This window comes from Chlorocebus sabaeus, chromosome 17, assembly GCF_047675955.1.
Source record: "Chlorocebus sabaeus isolate Y175 chromosome 17, mChlSab1.0.hap1, whole genome shotgun sequence".
Classification (NCBI taxonomy): domain Eukaryota; kingdom Metazoa; phylum Chordata; class Mammalia; order Primates; family Cercopithecidae; genus Chlorocebus; species Chlorocebus sabaeus.
This window is the reverse complement of record NC_132920.1, coordinates 72,713,439-72,736,671: the sequence shown is the minus strand read 5'-3', so window position 1 is coordinate 72,736,671 and position 23,233 is coordinate 72,713,439. Positions and strand designations below refer to the sequence as shown.

Genomic DNA, 23,233 nt, shown 5'->3' with positions numbered 1-23,233 from the left:
CAGCCTTGGCCTCCCAAAGAGTTGAGATTACAGGTGTAAGCCACCGGTGCCTGCTCTGAAGGACTTCTCCCATCAGATCTAAATGCATGTGCTTTTGTGGGTAAGTACCCAGAGAGGCAAAGAGAGTTACCACTCTTGGCAGCTGTTGGAAACAAGAAGAAACTAAATGTGTTGACACTGACACCAAAGACATATTTTAAGTGAATAAAGGTCAGTTGCAAAATGGTATGTACAATGTGATTTTATTTTAATAGAAATATATATTAGTATGACTAGGAAAAAAATTTGAGACTAGGCTGGGCGCAGTGGCTCACACCTGTAATCCCAGCACTTTGGGAGGCTGAGGTGGGCGGATCATGAAGTCAGGAGATCAAGACCATCCTGGCCATCATGATGAAACCCTGTCTCTACTAAAAATACAAAAATCAGCTGGGTGTGGTGGCACGTGCCTGTAATCCCAGCTACTCGGAAGGCTGAGGCATGAGAATCCCTTGAATCCAGGAGGCGGACATTGTAGTGAGTCAAGATCGTGCCACTGCACTCCAGCCTAGCGATAACAGCAAGACTGCGTCTCAAAGAAAAAAAAAAAGTGAGACTATATACTGATTATAACTATTAATTATCTCTAAAGGTAGTGAGTTGGAATGAATATATGTGTAAAGGGGCTTTTCACTTTCTAAATTACTAATTTCCATACATTGGAAGTTTATAAGGACTATGTCTTTGCAATTAAAAAAACTTTATAAAAAGAGTTATGTGCAAACACATCTCTTGGTTTTCATCATGTGGAGGGATTTACTCCTGAGACTAGTGGTTTACAAAAAGACATTACTTATATGGCCCTATTGGATATACATTTTGCTTTTATTTCATTGTAATTCTGCTTTCTCCCAAGTGTAGAAAGAAAAGAAAAAGATATACTGCCTCATTTACTGTGTTAAAATATTGGAAATACTAGAAATAAGTACATGGCTAGTAGAAGTGCAGAAAATACTACACTTGTGCTTGGCATTTTCTTTAGTTCTAAGGTTTGTTTTTTTTTTAAATCAACATTACCTTATTTAATCCTTATAATAACTTTATGTGTTAAGTATCCCACAGATCCCATTTTACGTATGAAAAAAGTGAGGCAGAAAAAGCATATATTGTATTCATTTTTTTAAAAACTCAGCTATCAGTTTATTAGACTACAGCACAAAAAGTATGCCATGAAGTTAGTTCATTAGAGAATAAAACCTAGAAAAGTAAGAGAAAGATTGTTGATTTGAGACAATTTAAAAAATTATGCACACAGTGAATCACAATCTAAATGTCTGAAGTTCTAAAATATGCAAAGGTAACCACAGATTTAATACCCTCATTGTAATTCAGATCAGACGAGAAAGTTAGAGTTCAGTAAACTGAAATCATAGTTAAGCAACCAAATGGCAAACAGTGAGTGCAGTTACAAAAATGTTTCTGGTTGGGTTACAGTCATCCACTGGAATTTTGCTGTCGGTAACACTTAGAATATTTCCTAGGCTAGTATTTTACGAGTTATAAGTAATCTTTATTTTTATTTCTATTTGCGTATTTATTATTTTTGTGAACCACTATTTCATAGAATGGAGGTTCCACAGCGTTGGATCATTGTTTTGTTCACGAATGTATCCTAAGTACCTAGAACAGTGCCTGAAATATAGTAGGCACTCAATAAATATTTATATAAGATAAATTAGATTAAAAAACACTTAAAAGTTGCCTGAGCTTTGTTCTCTTACCACATCAATGGCTTATTCACTGGGATATCAGCCTAAAATACTCAAGTTAATCAAAGGATCACTTCAATTTTTAGCACGGAATTCTACTGCAACATAATTGCTATAGCTATCATCCATTAGAGTTTATTTTAAAATCTCCCTATTATTTAAAGTATATGCATATATATTAAATTGGGGGAGTAGTTTAAGTTGTGCAGTTAGTTAATTGTCTAAAATATTTTTTGAAAACTTAGGAAGCTTGTTTTTAGTGAAAATAACATATTTTAGTATAAGGTAGAAACTATGGATAGCCCTTGAAGCTCACTGGCTTCAGGTTCATTTGTTTATCCATTTATGCATTAAGTAGTTAATTGACTGTCAAGAATTACATTAGACACTTGTATTAAAAATGAATATTCAATCATTCTTCTGACCATCCATCCCTCACAATTATTGATCAAGTGCCTACTGTGTACCAGGCACTGTGCTAAATGTTTTATATCTTGCAATGATTCCAAATGGGGAAAATTTTGCCTTCCTGGGACATTTAGCAATGTCTAGAGACATTTTGCATTGTCATAGCTGGGAAGGGAGTTGCTATGATCATCTAGTGGTAGAGACCAGGGTTGCTGCTAACCATCCTACAATGCCCAGGACAGCCTCCAGAACAAAGAATGACTCAGCCCCAAATGTCAATAGTGCCAAGGCTGAGAAACACTGATGTATATTATTTTATTTAATTCTTCAAGCCATCCTATGTAGTAGATGGTATTATAACCTTCTCTTTCTTATAAATGAAGAAATTGAGGCTTATAGTGGTCAAGTCCCTAAGGCACAACATGTGTAAGTGATTGAGCTGGCCCTTACTTGACTCCAAAGCTATGTCCTTAAGAACTATGGTATACCACTCCATCCAGTGTGGGATAGGGGTGGAGGAGGAACAGAAAGGAGGAGGCTATGAAAGCAGGTGGATAATAAATCAGGAATAAATTGTTATCGCATAAAGCATTCAGAGAAGAGAAAAGTGCAGGGAGGAGAAAGCAGAAATAAAATGATGCTGAAAAACAGATGGTACTTTTATGGCTGCTTCAAGAGAAAATGGGGCTAGAGAAAGAAATAGAACTGCTAATAAACAAGGAGGAGCTCTAAGTCGCATGAAAAAAGAAACCAAACAAACAAACATGTAATCTGGAACTCTTGAAATCTACCTCTCCCAAAGGAAACAAATTAGAACAAGTTGGGAAGTAGTGAAGAAAGAGCTATTGATTATAAGCAGCCCAGTAGATATGTGAAATATAGGTTTACAAGGTATTAGGAAATAGGTTCACAAATTTACTGAATCACTTAGAATGATTTACACATGAATTCTTGAAATTTGAGGTGACTGCAAAGATTTGAACAAAATAAATACTATAATGATATTTAAGACACATAAGGACTGTGAAAGAGCTTATTTTTAGATGCCACTGGAACTTTGCTCAAGTATTATTTAGTCAGCAAAATCAATATGAATCGATCACCATGGACCCTGTCTAAAAGGTGTTAGTCACTGAAATACCAAAAAAGTCTTCATTATTCACATTCAAAGCTTCCATATTGTGAACTCAAGGATTGGGTTAAAGCAAGGCCAATTGTACATCTGAACATGATGGACTGTGTTTTGTTGCTACAATTACACTATATAATGTATGTATTAGAAAGTATAACATGGCTCAATGTAAAAACACAAAGAAAAGAACTAAATCATCTGGGTCAAACAAAGCATGGTTGAACACTTTCAAACTAGTAGTTACAGGGACAAATAAATTCTCTTGAGGTAAGTAAGCCACAAAGAGGGTAAATCTTGACTTCTAGAAACTGTCTGGAGACTTCAGGCTTTTAAAATTTTTGTAAATTAAGTTATTCTAGAGTCTCAGAAAGTTTTCCCTAATAACTAACATAAATTTACCTCTTTCCTTTAAAGTCACTTCATCTTGTTCTCTCTGAGATAATCAGAAGTGCAATAAATACAATGTTCTTAATGTTCATATCCCCCTCTCCCACATTTTTTTTGTTCCAGTTCTTCGAATTATTTTAGTGGCCTCACTATAAGCTAGATTTTGAATAATTTTAATAAAATATACATTTTAAAGTTATAAAGTAAAATATCAAAACAATACAAATATGTATAAGGTAGGACACTAATTTATTTAATTAACCAATTACCTATGCTATAGTTTGGATATCGGACCCTCCAAATGTCATGTTGAAATGTGATCCCCAGTGTTAGAGGTGAGGCCTAATGGGAAGTGTTTGGGTCATGGGGCAGGATTCCTCATGAATGGCTTGGTATTGTCCTTGAAGTAATGACTGAGTTCTGGCTCTACTAGTTCTCTTAAGAATTGGTTGTTAAAAAGAAAATGGCACTTATGTGTTGTTAAAAAGAAAATGGCACTTTATCTCTCGACATGTGATTTCAGCACATGCTGGCCCCACTTCACCTTCTGCCATGAGTGGAGACAGCCTGAGATTCTCACCAGAAGCAGATGCAGGCACCATGCTTTTTGTACAGCCTGCAGAACTGTGAGTCACATAAACCTACGTTCTTTATGAATACCCAGCTTTGTGTATTCTTTTATTATAACACAAATAGACTAAGACACTTATTAATGAATTTTTAGGTTACTTTTAGTTTTGCTATTAAAATGATGCTGAAATGTATAGTCCTGTACATTTATTTTTAGGATAAGGAATTTAAGGCTAAATTTCTTGAGACTGAATTGTTGGGGTATTTTGATTTGTGATTGACATCAAGATGCCTTCAAAGTGATGGTACCAATTCTCACTAACAATGTATGGAAACACTTATTTCTCTCTCTCCTTGCTAATAAAAAGGAATGTTAATAACGATAAAAATAGTACTAGTAAAAGCTAATGTTTACTGTTCACTATGTGACAGACATGGCTCTAAGCATGTTCATGTATTACCTGGGATATAATAAGTCTTCAATCTTTGCAAATACAGTAAGCAAAACAAAACCATCCCCCTCCTGTTTTAGACTCCTGGATTTCATGTCATTTTTAAGTCACAGAAGTTAAGTTTTCTAGAATGATTTTGTCCAACCAAGATTATAAAAATATTCTTCTGTATTTTATTTTGGCACACACATGCCTAGCTAATGAATTTATGTTTACTATTCAGGATAGTCTTTGTGGCAAAGGTAGCTAGCTGTCTACCACAGATAGGTGCTTCCCTTCTAAGGTACAGCATTATCTCCAAGAAGTGGCTGCCCATTCACAGGTCTCATTTCCCGGGACCCCTTGCTTCTGGGTGAGGTGAGGTGACTAATTCTAGTTAGTAAAGATGAATGGAAATGATGTATGCCACTTTCCGGTTGAGGGCAAGCACATATGGCTTATCACTTTCTCTTTTTCTATGTCAGTTGCAGTTTGGTACTAAGAATGCCCTTAGAAGCCATACGCTGAAGATGGCAGTGCCTTTGTCGGCCTGGGTTCCTGAACGACTGCATGGAACAGAGCCTTTACCATATACGACAACCCCAAACAAAGAACACCTTTATTGAACTATTACACAGATAAGAAGTAAACCTCTATTTTATTTAGTTACTAGAATTTGAAGATTTGTATAATAACTAAGCATTACTCTAACTTATTCAATCATTAGCTTTAATGGAATTTTTGTTTGTCTCTGTGGTGAAGTAGAGAACGAATCTTACTTTGTATCCCATATGAAAGTCAATTTTCCCAATACCATCTAAATAAAAACTCTGTCATTCTTCAAATGTTTCCACGTACTTATTGAGAAGCCTATTTTGGGATTCTATTACGTTTTATTGCCTATTCCTATATTAGTGTGACACTAACTAATGTTATTCCTTTTCAAAGTAGTATCAATTATTGTAAACATATTAATTTTTCCCACGTGAATTTCAGAATAAATGAATCAAGTTAAACAACAAAATTCTGATACAGACCACATATTAAATTTACAGATTAACATATCCTTCTTTATTGTCTTCCTCATCTCATATCTACTGAGTGGTTTACTTTTATTGATTCTGTGTCCATAATATGTTTCGTATCTAATTTTCCCTTTCCATTTATCCTGTCTCCTCCTTAGTTCAGGCCTATGATGCTTCTCTCTTGGTCATCCCTACAATGTATGGCCTGGTTTTCACTCTCCTGTTTTTCCTTTCTCTAAACCACTTTGTATTCTAATACCACGTGAAAATGTTAAGATGATTAGATTGCATCTGTGATTTTAAAAAGGTCTTCCAATATGTAGAACAAAGATCAAATTCTGCTACCTGGCATTCAAAGTGCTCTATAAAATGCTGCTGCTCTGCCTGGAAGGCCCTTCTCCCTTCTTTGCCTGGCTAACTTCTGCTTGCTTCTGGAACTCAGCACAGATATCAACCAGTCAAGGTCACTTGTGCCCAGAGGTCTGAGGTATGCTGCTGTCATAACACTTATTACCCATGATTATACTAGTAGTCTGTTTACTTGCTGTTTTTTTCAATTCCATACATTAAAAAAAAAAACTCTACACAGATTGAAATGCAAAAAACAAACCCGGAAAAAAAATGGCAACATATATGATGATGAACAAAAGATTAATATCTTTAATATATAAACTTAAAACACTAAGAAAACATGCTAGTAGAAAACTGGACAGAAGGCACACACACAAATTTACCCTAGGAAGAAATAACAATGACTAATTAATATATGGAAAGAAGTTCTTTACAATTTCTAGTTTTGAAATTTAAAACAGTAGAAAGGTACCATTTTATCCTATCAAACTGACAAAGTTAAAAAAAATGAACTGTCAATGTTGTCAAGGCAGAGAAAAAAAAGCTATTTGATGAAGATTTTCTGTAAGAATAAATTGGTATGATATTTTTTGGGGGAGCAATTTGACATTATTTGCCAAAACCATTAACAATGTGAATGGATATTATTTCAGGAATTTAAACTCTAGGGATGTATGATAAAATTGTAGATGTTAACAAAAGTTTGCATCAGCATACTTATTAAACTATTATTGTTTTCTCCTCCCAGCTCATACCTAACACTATTAGTAATAGTATAAAAAATGAGAATGAATCCAGATTTCTAATGAGGATGGATTAATAAAAAACAACATGGTATATCCCTTCCAGAGCATGGGCTGTGGTGCTCAGGTGCCTGAGTTCCAATCCTGGCTCTGCTGCTTAATAGATAGGTTACCTGGTTAAGTGACTGAATCTTAATAGCTGGGTTACCTGGTTAAGTGACTGCCTCAGTTTCTTTATCTGTAAAATGTAGATAATAAAGGCACCTATGTCATAGGGTTGTAAGAATTGAATAAGTTAACTGTGAAACATCTCAGTGCAATACTAACACACAATACATTTGAGCTAATTTATTGTTACTATTATTATTACCACAAATGTGATACAACCACAAAACATCATGTCTTAGAAGAATATTGTGAGATAAAATGTTTCCAAACAACATTATTTAAATAATTGATTACATAGCAGGATAGCAGGATTTCAGTTTTGCTCTCAAAAAGATCATGGTTTTTTTTTTTTTTTTTTTTTTTTTTTTTTTTTTTTTTTTTGAGACGGAGTTTCCCTCTTTTTGCCCAGGCTGGAATGCAATGGCGCAATCTCAGCTCACTGCAACCTCCACCTCCTGGATTCAAGCGATTCTCCTGCCTCAGTCTCCCCAGTAGATGGGATTACAGGCACCCGCCATCATGCCCAGCTAATTTTTGTATTTTCAGTATAGACGGTGTTTCACCAAGTTGGTCAGGCTGGTCTTGAACTCCTGATCTCAAGTGATCCACCGGCCTTGGCCTCCTAAAGTGCTGGGATTACACGTGTGAGTCACTGCACCTGGCCAGATTATGTGTTCTTATCGCATATAGAAAAATACAGATTATAAATACATATATTTGCATATTAATGGTGATTATCTGTAGGTGGTGATATATATATATATATATAGTCCAAATGATCTTTAATAGCCATGTATTGCTTTTGTAATGAGAAAAAAGAGAACCATAATTTATTTAAAAAAGAAGCTATGGCCTAGAAAGGTTAGTACATTGGCCAAGGTAATTTATTTAGTCAGTGGTGGGAAAACAGAAGAGAAATGGGCAACATTTATTGAGTACCTCTGATGTATGAGGCTGTGTGGATGCTCAGTACATAGACTCTATTTCATTGTTTCTCCATAATAGCCCTTCAAGGAGGCACAGAGGTTATGAGTGTAAACTTCATGTGTAACAGCCCCGGTATTTCTAGTTCTGTCCTGTCTTAGTTGTGTGACCTTGGGCCTATTAATTTTGCTGAGTCTTGGAATCCTCACCTATAAATAGGGAATAGATCCCTTTTTTTCACAGGGCTATTGGGATGATTAAATTAGATAATACATACAAAGTCTTTAGTCTGCCTTAGTGTGCCTGGTATCATGTTAACTCTCAATCTAAAAAAAAATAATGTTTTATAGATATACTTTTCCCTTCATTTTTCTAGATCAGTAATTTGATACTAAAAAAGTTCAAGAATCTTATCCAAAGTCATTTAGCTGATAAATGGAGCCAAAAATCAAACTAATTTCTGTTTCCAGAGCACTTATATATTTTTTTCCCTATGTTTCTCTTTTGGTAGCTTTTATTTTGTAGAAAGCCTAGTAAACAGGGATGTAGAAAGTCAAACAAAGGCTTACATGTGAAATTCCAAGAAGCAAAGTATTATCAAGACTACGGAATACAACTACATGCAAATGGTTGATATTCAGGTAAAATTTAGTGAAAATATTATAATTAACATGTTTTTTATATTTTAGGTTGTCCCAATGGGACAGCAGATTGAGACAGAGAGGTCAGCCTGCCTTATCAATGTGAGCCCTTTTCTGCAGAAATTTATAATTTTTTTAGTGTCCCATGTATATCATGTGCCAGATGTTTTATTGCCAACGGAGCAGCAAGATAAATCTGAAGGAATGGAAATTTTCTGGTTCCATTATATTTGCTTATGTATACAGAAGGAAGTTTCAAAAGAAACAGAGATGTAAAGTATGGAAGCATAAAGAACGTTGAACTATGCCTAGTTTAATTATCTGTTCACCATTAACTAGCTTTGTCACCACTTATCTCTTAGGGCTGGTTTCCATACCTTTAAAATAGTTGGACTGAACTGGCAAGTGTCAAGGATCCTTTCTAACTTTGAATTTCTCAAATTCTAAGTGGTACATTTTTCGTTTTGGATACCGATTGAACGAGGAAGCATCAGAAAGAGTGTTTTGGATATGACTTTTCTCAAATTAAGTGTTAAGGCAATTTATTCATTCATTCATTAGTTCATTCAACAAATATTTTTTGTGGCACGTCTACTATAAGCCAAGCATGAGGCATAGAGTAGTGAATAAAACAGAAAAGTTTTCTGCCCTCATGGAGCTTATGTTCTCCTAGGGTAGGCTGATGTTAAAGCAATAAACAAATACAGAACATAATGTTACATGGTGATAAAAACCTTGGGGAAATACAGAGCAGGATGAGGGTGGAGTCACAGAGGAGCAGGTGTTCTATTTTAAAGTGAAATTCCAAGAAGTAAAATATTATTAAGAATAGGGAATATAACTAATTGCAAATGGTTGATATTCAGGTAAAATTTAGCAAACATCTTATAATTAACATGTTTTTAATATTTTAGTTTTTATTTTATTTTTGAGATGGAGTCTCTGCCACCCAGGCTGGAGTGCAATGGCATGATTTCAGCTCACTACCACCTCCACCTCTTGGGTTCAAGCGATTTTCCTGCCTCAGCTTCCTGAGTAACTGGGATTACAGGTGTGCACCACCACTCCGGGCTAATCTTGTATTTTTGGTAGAGATGGGGTTTCACCATGTTGGCCAGGCTGGTCTTGAACTCCTGACCTCAAGTGATCCACCCACCTTGGCCTCCCAAAGTGCTGGGATTATAGACATGAGCCACTGTGCTGGGCTGTTTTTAGTATTTTAGGTTGTCTCAATGGGAAAGCATCTCAGAGGAGCCAAGACCCAATGAAGTGAAGGGGTGACTGTGATCATTATCTAAGGAAAAAGTGTTCCAGGCAAACAAATATAAAGACCTTGAGGTGGAAGTGTGTTCAGCGTGTTCAAGGGAAGGCAAGGAGATCAAGTTAGCTTGAGCGGAGTGAGGGAGGGCTCCAGTCAGATCATGACAGCTTTGGGAATAGCTTTAGGATGTCCTTCTAAGTATTATATGATAGCAGCAGGGGAAGGGTTTTTGGCAGAGTGCAGGATCAGATGTATATTTTACAAGATCATTTTGGTTACCTTTGGGAAACTAATCAGGAGGGGGCTGGATGCCAGAAAGGAAGCCAGATGTCAGAGAGAAAACCGGAAGGCCAGTTAAGAAGCCACTGCTGTGGTCTGGACAAAGGGTGAGAGCAGCTTTACAAGAATTAGGTTCAAGTCAGGAGGACCTGTAAAGGAGCTGGGTTTGGTGCATATTGTGAAGGTGGAGGGGCCAAGATTTGCTGAAGGACTGATTGTGGGATGTGAGACAAATGAGGGAGTCTAAGGCTGACTTCAGGGTTTTTGGTCTAAGCAATCAGGTGAATAAAGTGCTTTTTACTGAGCTGGGGAAATACCACTAGGGATAGGTGAGAAAGGAGCACTATTTGAAGGACAGAACTACCTGTTCTGTTATGGCCTTGTTAATTTTGAGATGCCTAGTAGGCGTTTGGTAGATGGTGAATGGGGCTGGAGTCTGGGGGAGAGGTCAGGGATGCAGAGTCAGGCAGTAGATTTTTTTTTTTTTTTCATGCTACAGGACGAATCCCTTGCAATATCAGTAACCTACTGAAACAAATTGCTTCAAAGTGTGATCACAAACATTTAATTTCAGATGTGGGTTACAGACTGAAGGAGGTAAGGAAGCTGTGTTTCTGTATTTATAAAACAGGAAAGAAGTGTTTGTCCCCTGAGACTAATCATGAATGAGTAGGAGGTACATCCTATTTAAGGCATACTCTAGTATCCTGAGTAAATTACCTAGGCGTAATTCCATCGGTTCTCAGTAAATCGAAGAGATGAAAAGTCGTGTGTATTTTCTGATGTTTTAGAACATGGTTTAGGGGAATGATACAGTGGCTTTATATTACGCTCTTTTATAGGGAAAGTTCGAGACAAACTTTTAAAAGCAGCAATTTTGCACATTGATATCCTCAGATGTTTAAAAGTTTCCTCGGTATCTATTTTCACACATACCAAATGACAAAGCTGTAGTTAGTTTTGATTCCTAAACAGAACCCCATACCAATATTTGACTGCAGATTAAAAAAAAGATCTGGATTCCACCAATGAATAAACAAAGTTGAAACATCTGCTGGAAATCCCAACATCCTATGATGAAATTCCATGCTTGGATATCTTATTCAAGGTCATAGCTTGAATATTTACACATCAACAGCCAAACAATGGCATTATGGGCTTAAATTTACAGAGCAAAACCACAATACCTAATTTATAATACTCCCTTTTTGCACTTACTCTAAGCAGTTAAATGATATGGACTCTCTGAAACTTTAGTAGTGTTGGGATATGTAATTTTTCTTTGAGAAACTTGATACTTATTTTCAGATGACATACAGATTATGATTAATCATCACCTACTGCTAAAAGTTTTTCAAAGGATATCTTCAGGAAGTTCTTTGAATAGACTGTGTTACTTGGATGTTACAATGGAGATGCCACTTGAGCTGAAATGTCACTCAGCAAAGGACATTTATGGATGGGAATTCATTCTAAGTATTATCTGGGAAAATTTAGAATTACCTGGTTCGCCTGGCTCTCTTAATCTTTTTCAATGCACAATTTCTTATTTTTGGAAATATGAAATGGATACAGTTTAGGCACTTGGCTAATCCTTAGGGATAAACACTGGGGTGTGAAAATAGACTTTTCCTCCTGTGAAGAATAAAAAGATAGCACTTTAAAAGAGTGAATTTGAGTAAATATAAGCCAAGAGTAAATACCTGACATTCATTATAATTTTGAAAATCTTGCTTGTTGCTGTGTGTAGATCTATTCTATCTATCTATCTATCTATCTATCTATCTATCTATCAATCAATCATCTATCTATATCTATCTATCAATAATCTATCTGTATTTCAGTGGGATTATTAACCAAACTGGTCACATCATCTAACTCCCATCTTTATTTATAAAATCCTTGCCAAAATTTTCCCTCTTTGGAACTAGATTAGAGCAGTTTTTGGAACTTTCTAATTTCATATTTGCTTTTATGTATTGCTGTTTATGAACGCTGCGAAGTGTACTGCTGCTCTTATCTGTGCTTAAAAGAAAAGAAAGAGTGTCCCAGAGAGGTTTGTATAAGATAATGCGATAAATTACTTCCAGAAACAGGATCAGAGTTCATGGCAACCAACTCCTGAAGCTGCAGGTCAGGTGGTGAAACACATTGTCTTATAACAAATCACAAAGCTATGAAGAAAAATCCTGCTTTGGACTCACTTTCTTTTCATTATCAATTCCTTTCCTACTGTCATGAGCTTTTTGAATAAGACACGCTCTGTTTAAAGGAGAACAAAAACAAGGTTTATTTAAAACATGTGATACTACAACTTAGGAATCCTTTATAAGGAGACTGGAGATGGCCTAATCAAGTTCAATACCATTCAGGAGCTGGATATTTTCCCATTAACTAAAAATGGAAGAGTATAAAGAAGGCATAATTCAAAAATAGTTTCAGATGTGCCCATTTTTTGACATTGTGACCAGTAAATACTCCAGAAAACCACAGAAACTTGATAAGAGATGGATTCTTAAGTCACACGATGGCAAATGTCCTAAGGATTAGCTACAGTACTTTGATCTCCAAATTCGAAGCACAGATTTGGAGTCTGTGGTAGGGGCTAAAATCAAATATTTAAAACATTTTGCAAAAGGCAGAAGTAAAATAACTGAGAACAAGTATGGGTGTAGAGAAGCCTCCTGTAAAAGAACCTACAATTTGAAGCATGTGCGCAAATTAAGCACTTTGTTAAAAATATAATCATGTTCCCATGATGAAATTAAATAATTGAAGCAATTAGATTAAAAATGCAGGCAAAAAATACCCTTTTGAGAAAACTTCTGATAACTGAGGCAAAGGAGCTGTTTTTCACCTTGCATTGCCTGAATAATTGCCATTTTTTCCCCTCTATTTGCTCATGTTGACAGCGTTGTTTTTACTTTGTATGTGTAGGGGTTGTGATGGGGGGCCGGGGGATGACACTTCTCATGTGATTGTTTACTAGCTTGCAGTTTTTTGAATTTTTTATTCATTCAATACACATTCATTGTGGCCAGAAACTTCTAGGACCTGGGTATATAATATTAACGGGCATGGATGGGGCATGGCTGGTGTGGACCAGATAGAGATGCCTTCTGTCTGCACAAGGCTGAAAGGATGGTTTGCATAGAAGATGCTGAATCGAGTAACCACAATCATGAGTGATGAATGTTATGATAGAAGAAATCCAAGGAGCACATTGAAGGGAGAATTAACCTAGTTAAGAGGCCAGGGAAGCCTTCCAGGAGAAACAAGTGAAGCCATAATTAACAACCAGTCTACAAGAAAGCTTCACAAGCCCTTCTAATTAAACCACATCCTTTAAGTACCATACATACCATTCCTGAAATTATTTATTATATCTAAGGACTCCAGACTCAAAAAGTACCTGTCTTGGTTCCTGCTCCTTCCATTTACCTTTTAAAATAAAATGTATTCTTATTTAAGATACACAGACTCTCAAATTCTGGGAATGCAGTATTGAAGATATTTTGAGGAAAAATAATAAACAAAAACATACAAAGACGGTCTGAGTTGATAATTTTTTCTGATTGTAGGTATCGATTCTAGGATTGATTAGAGGTTTCACTGAACACATCACTTTTATGATTCTGTTCGCTACCACTAGGAGTTATGGAGTATTGATTAAACACCAGGCATTTAAGCTAAGCACTTTACATGTATCAGCTCATTGCATCTTCTTGGGCAATCCTTTGAAAAGGTACAACCAAAATTCTAAGTTTAAAATTAAGGAAATATATGAAGAGCAAATTAAGGCAAATAACAAAGCACCTTTTAGAATAGAGCTTTTCGTGAGTTAAAAATGCCATTCTATGTTACTTCAGCCTAGAACTGAGGAGGTGCACATGGAAATCCTATGGCGAATTGTCCTTGGCATTGTCCCTCTTTGCAATGACAAAAGTGCCTGGAGTATGAGGAGATTCGGAACAACTGTAAATCATATGAACCCATCAACCCTCCCAATATTGCTATACAAAAATAATACTAGTCAACATCTAAACTGTACTTCATCTGTGCCAGGCAATAATTCTTTTAATTTAGTTTTTGAATAGTTAACATATTTATATTTTAAACATCAAAATGACATAAAGAGGTAAATGCTGAGAAATCTTGCTCCTACCCGTTTCCATTCACATTATCCCCATTCACTCTATCTTCAGTTATACATTTTTATCCTCTTCTTTTTGTAAAAGTTATTTCAATGTTTCTTTATACAAACACAAGCAATATAAATGTAAACTTTTATTTTTCTCCTTTCTTACACAAAAGTAGCACACTATATATGCAGTATTACATTTCATTTTTCTTTTATTTCATAATTTGGGATTCTTCTATAGCTGTGCAGAAAGATCTTCACTATATTTTATTGTTTGGACGTACCATATTTTATTCAGCTATAGTGAACATTTACTATAAATTGATGAAATTATTAGAAAGCAGACTTCCTGGGTCAAAGAGTAAATGCTTAAGTAATTTTGGTAGATATTGACACTTTTCCATAAGGGTGATACCCCTTTGCACTCCTGTGGCATGTGAGTGCCTATTTCCTTGCAGTCTCATCAATAAAATGTGTGGTCAAACTGCAGATTTTTGCCAATCTGATAGGTGAGAGAATGCTTTCATTCGTGTTTCTTTTTTATGAGTGAGACTGGGTATGTTTAAGAGGTATATATGTATTTCTTATTCTGTGACCAGTCTGTTCATATCCATTTTATTTTCTGTTAGGTTGTTGGGTTTTTCTTGATTTCGAGAGCTCCTTATAATTTAAGGTGATTAGCTTCTATTTTTTGGTAAGAGTTGTAAATATTTTTCCACACTGTCTTTTGACTTTGTCGTGTAGTTTATCATACAGTATTCTTTGATTTTATGTATTCTATCAATATTTTCTTCTATGACTTTTGTATTTTTAGTTACAATTAGAAAATCTTTCCAGATTCCAAGGTTCCAAGAGAATTTACCAATTTCTGCTGCCCATTATTTTATGGTCTTATTTAATTTAAATCTTTGATTTATTTGGAGTTTATCTTGGAATCTGGTAAGATAGGTATGGATACAGCTTTTTTTTTTTTTTTTTTCCAAATGAGTAATTAATTATTCCAGCATTTCTTACAACCAGAATGAGAATGAAGTTGAGATTCATATATTTGGCCACACAAGGTTGTTTCTAACTTTGAGAAAATAATTTTTTTTTTGTTGGTTATGATGGAAGATCCAAGGGGAGACATAGGCAGAGTTTTGGAGGTAGTTTTAGAGAATAGTTTTAAGAATAGGGCAATTTCCAAGAGGTATTGAATTAAGTAAGGAGAACAAATGACTTATTTTTAGATCACATTAGAACCATGAATATTAGACCCAACTCTATAAAGCACCATTGGGTCTTGGTGGCAATTTTGAATATTTTATTCCAACGGAGTAGTACTTTAAGGCTCTAACTAATGTCATTATATGTATCTTTTAGCAGGAAAGTATAATTAGTATTGGTCTCAGTAAAGTTTGCTTGAATAAGGACTTTCTAAAAATTAAAGTTAGATTTAAATAATGGTCCTTCAGGAATTTGTTCAGTATTGGCTTTTTACATTAATTGGTCTCTTTACACTTCATCTATGTAAACATAATACTTATATTCATTTATCACAGTATGAAGAACTGCTCCTTAATGGGCAATACTTTCATTTGTTTCTTGACCCAAGTGGTAAAATATAAATTTCAGCAACTTCTGCTTATCAAAATAATTTCCATAGAAAAACAGAAAAAGCAGAAACATGAGTTCTACGAAAATAAAATGTCATTTAAGACAGCGTGGTGTAATTTAATGCCGTGAAACATTCTAGGCATTTCAACATTTTATTTTATGATTTATTTTTAAACTTTTATTTCAGGTTCTGTGGTACCTGTGCAGGTTTGTTATATAGGTGAATTGTATAACATGGGGGTTTGATGTACAGATTATTTCATCACCCAGGTAAAAAGCATAGTACCTGACAGGTAGTTTTTTTATGCTCTCCCTCCTCCCACTTTCCATCCTCAAGCAGGCTCCTATGTCTGTTGTTCTCTTCTTTGTGACCATATAACTCAATGTTTAGCTCCCACTTGTAAGTGAGAACATGTGTATTTGGTTTTCTGCTCCTGTATTAGTTCACTTAGGAGAATGGCCTCCAGCCTCATCCATGTTGTTGCAAAAGACATGATCTTGTTCTTTTTTATGGCTGTGTAGTATTTATGTTGTATGTGTACCACATTTTCTTTACCCAGTCCACCACTACTGGGCATGTAGGTTGATTTCATGTCTTTGCTATTGTGAATAGTGCTGTGATGAATATATGAGTGCATATGTCTTTACGGTAGAATGAGTTATATTCCTTTGAGAATAAACCCAATAGTGAGCTTACTGGGTCAAATGGTAATTCCTTTTTGAGTTCTTTGAGAAATTGACAAATGGCTTTTCTACAATGGCTGAACTAGTTTACATTCCCACCAGCAGTATATAAGCATTCCTTTTTCTCTGTAACCTTGCCAGCATCTGTTAGTTTTGACTTCTTAGTAATAGCCATTCTGACTTTTGTGAGATGGTATCTTATTGTGGTTTTGATTTGCATTTCTCTAATGATTACTAATGTTGAGCGTTTTTTCATATGCTTGTTGACCACGTGTATGTCTTCTTTTAAAAGTGTCCATTCAAGGCCTTTGCCCACTTTTTAATGGGGTTGTTTGTTTTTTTTGCTTGTAAATTTGTTTAAATTCCTTACAGATTCTGGCTAATAGACCTTGTCAGATGCACCGTTTGCAAATATTTTTTCCTATTCTGTAGGTTGTCTATTCACTTTATTGATAGTTTCTTTTGCTGTGCAGAAGCTGTTTAGTTTAATTAGATCCCTTGAGTTTAATTGACAAAGTTAGTCAATTTTTGTTGTTGTTGCAATTGCTTTTGTCTTTGTCATAAAATCTTTGCCAGGTCCTATGTCCAGGGTGGTACTTCCCAGGTCATCTTCCAGGGTTTTTATAGTTTGGGTTTTATATTTAAGCCTTTAACCCATCTTGAGTTGATTTTTGTATATGGTGTAAGCAAGGGGTCCAATTTCAATCTTCTGCATATGGCTAGCCAGTTATCCCAGCACCATTTGTGGAACAGGAATTCCTTTTCCCATTGCTTGTTTTTGTTAGGTTTGTTGAAGATCAAATGGTTTGTGTGTGGCATTATTTCTAGCGTATCTCTTCTGTTCCAATGGTCTAAGTGTTTTGTACCACTATTATGCCGTTGTGGTTACTGTAGCCTTGTGATATAGATTGAAGTCACATAATGTGATACCTCTGGCTTTGTTGTTTTTGCTTAGAATTGCCTTGGCTATTCAGCCTCTTTTTTGGTTCCATACGAATTTTTAAGTAGTTTTTTCCTAATTCTGTGAAGAATTGGTAGTTTGATAGGAAGAGCACTGAATCTAAATTGCTTTGGGCAATATGGCCATTTTAACAATATTGCTTCTTCCTATCCATGAGCATGGAATGTTTTTCCTTTTGTTTATATCATCTCTGATTACCTTGAGCAGTGTTTTGTAATGCTTGTAGAGATCTTTCATCTACCTGGTTAGCTGTATTTCTATGTATTTTATTCTTTTTATTTATCTTTATTTCTATTTATTTATTATTATACTTTAAGTTCTAGGGTACATGTGCACAACGTGCAGGTTTGTTGCATATGTATACATGTGCCATGTTGGTGTGCTGCACTCGTTAACTCATCATTTACATTAGGTATATCTCCTAATGTTATCCCTCCTCCCTCCCCGCCGGTGTGTGATGTTCCCCACCCTGTGTCCAAGTGATCTCATTGTTCAATTCCCACCTGTGAGTGAGAACATGTGGTGTTTGGTTTTCTGTCCTTGCAATAGTTTGCTGAGAATGATGGTTTCCAGCTGCATTCATGTCCCTACAAAGGACACAAACTCATCCTTTTTTATGGCTGCATAGTATTCCATGGTGTATATGTGCCACATTTTCTTAATCCAGTCTATCATTGATGGACATTTGGGTTGGTTCCAAGTCTTGGCTATTGTGAATAGTGCCACAATAAACATACGTGTGCATGTGACTTTATAGCAGCATGATTTATAATCCTTTGGGTATATACCCAGTAATGAGATGGCTGGATCAAATGGTATTTCTAGTTCTAGATCTTTGAGGAATTGGCACACTGTCTTCCACAATGGTTGAACTAGTTTACAGTCCCACCAACTGTGTAAAAATGTTCCTATTTCTCCATATCCTCTCCAGCACCTGTTGTTTCCTGATTTTTTAATGGTCGCCATTCTAACTGGTGTGTATTTTATTCTTTTTGTGACTGCTGTGCATGGGATGGCATTCTTTTTTTTATTGCACATCCCTCTTTCACTTATGCTCACATGAACACTAGATCCATGTGGCAGGGCCAAGCAACTAGAACATGATTCAGAAATCAGTGAAAGACACACTTGGACAGGACCAAGAGGCATTCACTGCCACAAAACAAGGCAGGGAGGGATTCTAAAACACACAGCAGGAAGCACCCCTGCCCCTCAGAGGTCAAGGAGCTTATCCCATATTGGTATGAGGAATGGCTTATTTTCTGATGACCACATGTGGGACTATTTCAACCGCCACGAGAAACCCTTAGAAGGGCTATTGTTTTGTATTACTTATATACACTAAACTTTTTTTTTTTTTTTTTTTAAATAAAAGTGAATGTAACACATAAACTAAATTCAGGATTGATCCCAACCTTCTAGAGCCAGTTCCTCTGGGGTCAGGGAGAAAACAGTTGTCACATCACCATGCAGGTTACATTTATCTTCCGCTGGGATGACTAGAGTCCCCAGGCAGTGGCCTCACTACAGAAGAGCATAGGACTAGCTCCTGGGGGCAGACAGGCTCTCTTGCTTCTCCTCATTGGTCATGGCTTAGCATGGTGCCTCCTCACAAGTTCTTAGTAAACAAAGCACTCGCAAAAACCCAAGTCACTACCTTTGAACTCTCTTGGATAAGGGGGGCTTTTCCACAGCTTAGACTGAGAACCTGTGCCCTAGAAGTGCTATTCTGACTAGAATGTACGAAGGGAGTGGGTACAGAAGACAAAATGGCTAAAATGAAAATGGGAGCCATCGGTCCCCATCTGCAGCTGTAGCTCAAGATGTCTACAGATGTGGTCAGTGTGACGTGCAGGAGGGAGGGGCAGACGGATGCCATGGGCAGGGAGGGTGCTCCTGGGGACAGTAGCCTGTTTGCTGGCCTTCACTTCTTGGCTTTGCCCTGGGCAGTGACAGCTTCCATGGCTTTGTGCATGGCCTCTTCATCCCCCAGGAACTGCATGGGCTTGATGGGCTTCAAGTTCTTGTCTAATTCGTAGACAATGGGAATGCCAGTCGGCAGGTTCAGCTCCATAATAATCTCTTCAGAGAGACCCTCCAGATGCTTGACAATGCCCCAGAGGCTGTTGCCATGGGCTGCAATCAGTACCCATTTCCCCTCCTTGATCTGAGGAACTATTTCTTCATTGCAGAAGGGCAGAGCTCTGGCAATAGTGTCCTTCAGACTCTCATAGGAGGGTAGGTGATTTTCTGTGAGGTCTACATACCTGTGATCCTTACTGATGTTGCTGTAGAAAGGATGGTAGGGCTCTGTCGGAGGTGTGGGACATCATAGGAGCGGCTGCAGATCTTCACCTGGGCCTCACCATGCTTTGCAGCAGTTTCTGCTTTATTGAGACTGGTTAGAGCCCCATAGTGCCACTCATTGAGGCGCCAAGTCCTCACTACTGGCAGCCACATCTGACCAATGGCATCTAGCACTGTCCAGAGGATCCGGATCAGGCTTTTCTGCACTGAGGTGAAGCAGATGTCAAACTCATAGCCATCATGTGGCAGTGTCTGCTTTGCCTCCTCATGGCCCGCCGGGCTCAGGTCGGCGTCATACCGGCCACTGAAGTGGTTCTTCAGGTTCCAAGCACACTCACTGTGTCGGATCTGCACCAGTTTGTAGGTGGCCATGGCGGCAGGCTTGGGGGACAGCATTCTTGATTTGGCTGTCAGCTTGGATGTTGTTGGTGCATAGGGATTCTACTGATTTTCGTACGTTGACTTTGTATCCTGAAGCTTTGCTGAAGTTGTATATCAAACCAAGGAGTTCTGGGGCAGAGATTATAGGGTTTTCTAGGCATAGAATCATACTGACTGGAATCAGGGATAGTTTGACTTCCTCTCTATTCAGATGGCTTTTATATCTTTCTCTTGCCTGATTGCTCTGGCTAGGACTTCCAGTACTATGTTGAAAAGGACTGGTGACAGAGGACATCCTTGTTTTGTTCTGGTGTTTAATAAGAATGCTTCCAGTTTTTGCCCATTCAATATGATGTTGGCTGTGGGTTTCTCATAGATGGCTCTTATTATTTTGAAGTATGTTCCTTCAGTGCCTAGTTTGTTGAGGGTTTTTAACATGAAGGGATGTTGAACTTTATCAAAAGCCTTTTCTTCATCTATTGAGATGATCATGTGGTTTTTGCTTTTAATTCTAATTATGGGATGAATCACATTTATTCATTTGTGTATGTCGAACCAATCTTGTGTCCCAGGGACGAAGCCTCCTTGATAGTGGTGGATTAGCTTTTTGATGTGCTGCTGGATTCATTTCACGAGTATTTTATTGAGAATTTTTGCATCTATGTTCATCAAGGATTTGGCCCGAAGTTTTGTTTTTTTGTTGTTGCTGTGTCCCTGCCAGGTTTTGGTATCAGGATGATGCTGGTTTCATAGAATGAGTTAGGGAGGAGTCCCTCCTCCTCTGTTTTTTGGAATAGTTTCAGTAGGAATGGTACCAACTCTTCTTTATACTTCTTGTAATATTCAACTGTGAATCCCTCTGGTCCCGGGCTTTTTCTGGTTGGTAGGCTTTTTATGACTGATTCAATTTTGGAACTCATTATTGGTCTCTGTCCAGGACTCAATTTCTTCCTGGTTCAATCTTGGAAGGTTGTATGTTTCAAGGAATTTATCCATTTCTTCTAGGTTTTCTAGCTTGTGTGCATTAGAGGTGCTTTTAGTAGTCTCTGAGGGTTTTTAAAATTTCTGTGGGGTAGGTGGTAACATCCCTTTGTCATTTCTGATTGTGTTTATTTTGATCTTTTCTCTTTTTTTACTTATTAGTCTAGCTAGCATTTTATCTATCTTATTTATTCTTTCAAAGAACCAAGTCTTGGATTCATTGATCTTCTGTATTTTTTTTTTTTTTTTTTTTAAATCTCAATTTCCTTCAGTTTAGCTCTGATTTTGATTTCTTGTGTTTTACTAGCTTTGGGGTCAATTTGCTCTTGTTTCTCTATTTCCTCTAGGTGTGATGTTCAGTTGTTAACTTAAGAGCTTTCTAACTTTTTGATGTAGGCATTCAGCACTATAAACTTCCCTCTTAATATTGCTTTAGCTGTGTCCCAGAGATTCTGGTATGTAGTATCTTTGTCCTAATTAGTTTCAAATAATTTCTGGATTTCTGCCTTAATTTCATTGTTTACCCAAAAGTCATTCAGGAGCAGGTTAATTTCCATTAATTTCTATTTTTATTGCAGTGTAGCACTGTAGTGTGGGAGTGTGGTTGGTATGATTTTTTTTTTATTTGCTAAGGATTGTTTTATGGCTGATAGGTCAATTTTAGATTATGGGCCATGTGCAGACGAGAAGAATATATATACTCTTGTTTTTGGGTGGAGATTTCTGTAGATGTCTATTTGGTCCAAGTGTCAAATTCAGGTCCTGAATTTCTTTGTTAGTTTTCTGCCTCAATGACCTGTCTAATACTGTCAGTGGGGTGTTAAAGTCTCCCACTATTATTGTGTGGTTTTCTAAATCTCTTTGTGGGTCCCTAAAAACTTGCTCTATGAATTTGGGTGCTCCTGTTTTGGATGCATATCTATTTAGAATAGTTAAGTCTGACCTTTTGAGGTGAACCCTTTACCATTATGTAATGCATTTCTTTATCGTTTTTGATTTTTATTGGTTTAAAGTCTGTTTTGTTTGAACTTAAAATAGCAACTCCTGCTTTTTTCTGTTTTCCATTTGCTTGGTAGATTTTTCTCCATCCCTTTAGTTTGATCCTGTGTGTGTCATAGAATGCAAAATGGGTCTCTTCAAGACAGCATATGGTTGGGTCTTGCTTCTTTGTCCAACTTGCCACTCTGTGCCTTTTAATTGGGCATTTAGCCCATTTCCATTTAAGGTTAATATTGATATGTGTGGATTTGAAGGATCAAATCCTGTTCTGTGTTGTTAGTTGGTTATTATGTAGATTTGTTTGTGTGGCTGCTTTTTGGCATCAATGATGTATGTACTTAAGCATGTTTTTGTAGTGGCCAGTAGTAATCTTTCCTTTCCATATTTAACACTCCCTTTAGGACCTCTTATAAGGCAGGTCTGATGGTAATGAATTCCCTTAGCATTTGCTTGCCTGAAAAGAATCTTATTTCTCCTTCACTTATGAAGCTTAGTTTGGCTGGATATGAAATTCTTGTTTGGAATTTCTTCTCTTTAATAATGCTGAATATAGGCTCTCGATCTCTGCTGGCTTATAGAGTTTCTGCTGAAAGGTGTGCTGTTAGCCTGATGGGGTTTCCTTGGGAGGTGGCCTGCCCCTTCTCTTTAGCTGCTGTTAACATTTTTTGTTTCATTTTGACCTTAGAGAATCTGACAAGTATCTGTCTTGGGGATGGTTGTCTGTGTAGTATCTCACAAGGGTTCTCTGCATTTTCTGAATTTGAACGTTGGCCTCTCTAGTGAAGTTGGGGGAATTTTCATGGATGATATCCTGAAATATGTTTTCCAAGTTGCTTGCTTTCTCTCCCTCTCTTTCAGGGACATCTGTGAGTCATAGATTTGGTGTCTTTACATAATCCCATACTTTGGAGATTTTGTTCATTCTTCTTTAATCTTTTTTTCTTTATTTTTGTCTGACTGAGTTATTTCAGAGAAGTGATATTCAAGCTCTGAGATTCTTTCCTCAGCTTGATCAATTCTGCTGTTATATTTGTGATTGTATTCTGGAATTCTTGAAGTGAGTTTTTCAGCTGTATCAGATCAGTTCCTTTCTTTCTTAAAGTGGTCATTTCGTC

At 36.7% G+C, this 23,233-nt stretch overlaps 1 protein-coding gene and 1 pseudogene across 4 annotated transcripts in view; both read right to left on the bottom strand.

The window, feature by feature from the left end:
* KCNQ5 (potassium voltage-gated channel subfamily Q member 5) overlaps nt 1-23,233 on the bottom strand; it is a 573,789-nt gene that overhangs the window by 128,113 nt on the left and 422,443 nt on the right. The window lies entirely within an intron of this gene.
* Nucleotides 18,849-21,348, bottom strand: LOC103243912 (phosphoglycerate mutase 1-like; annotated as a pseudogene).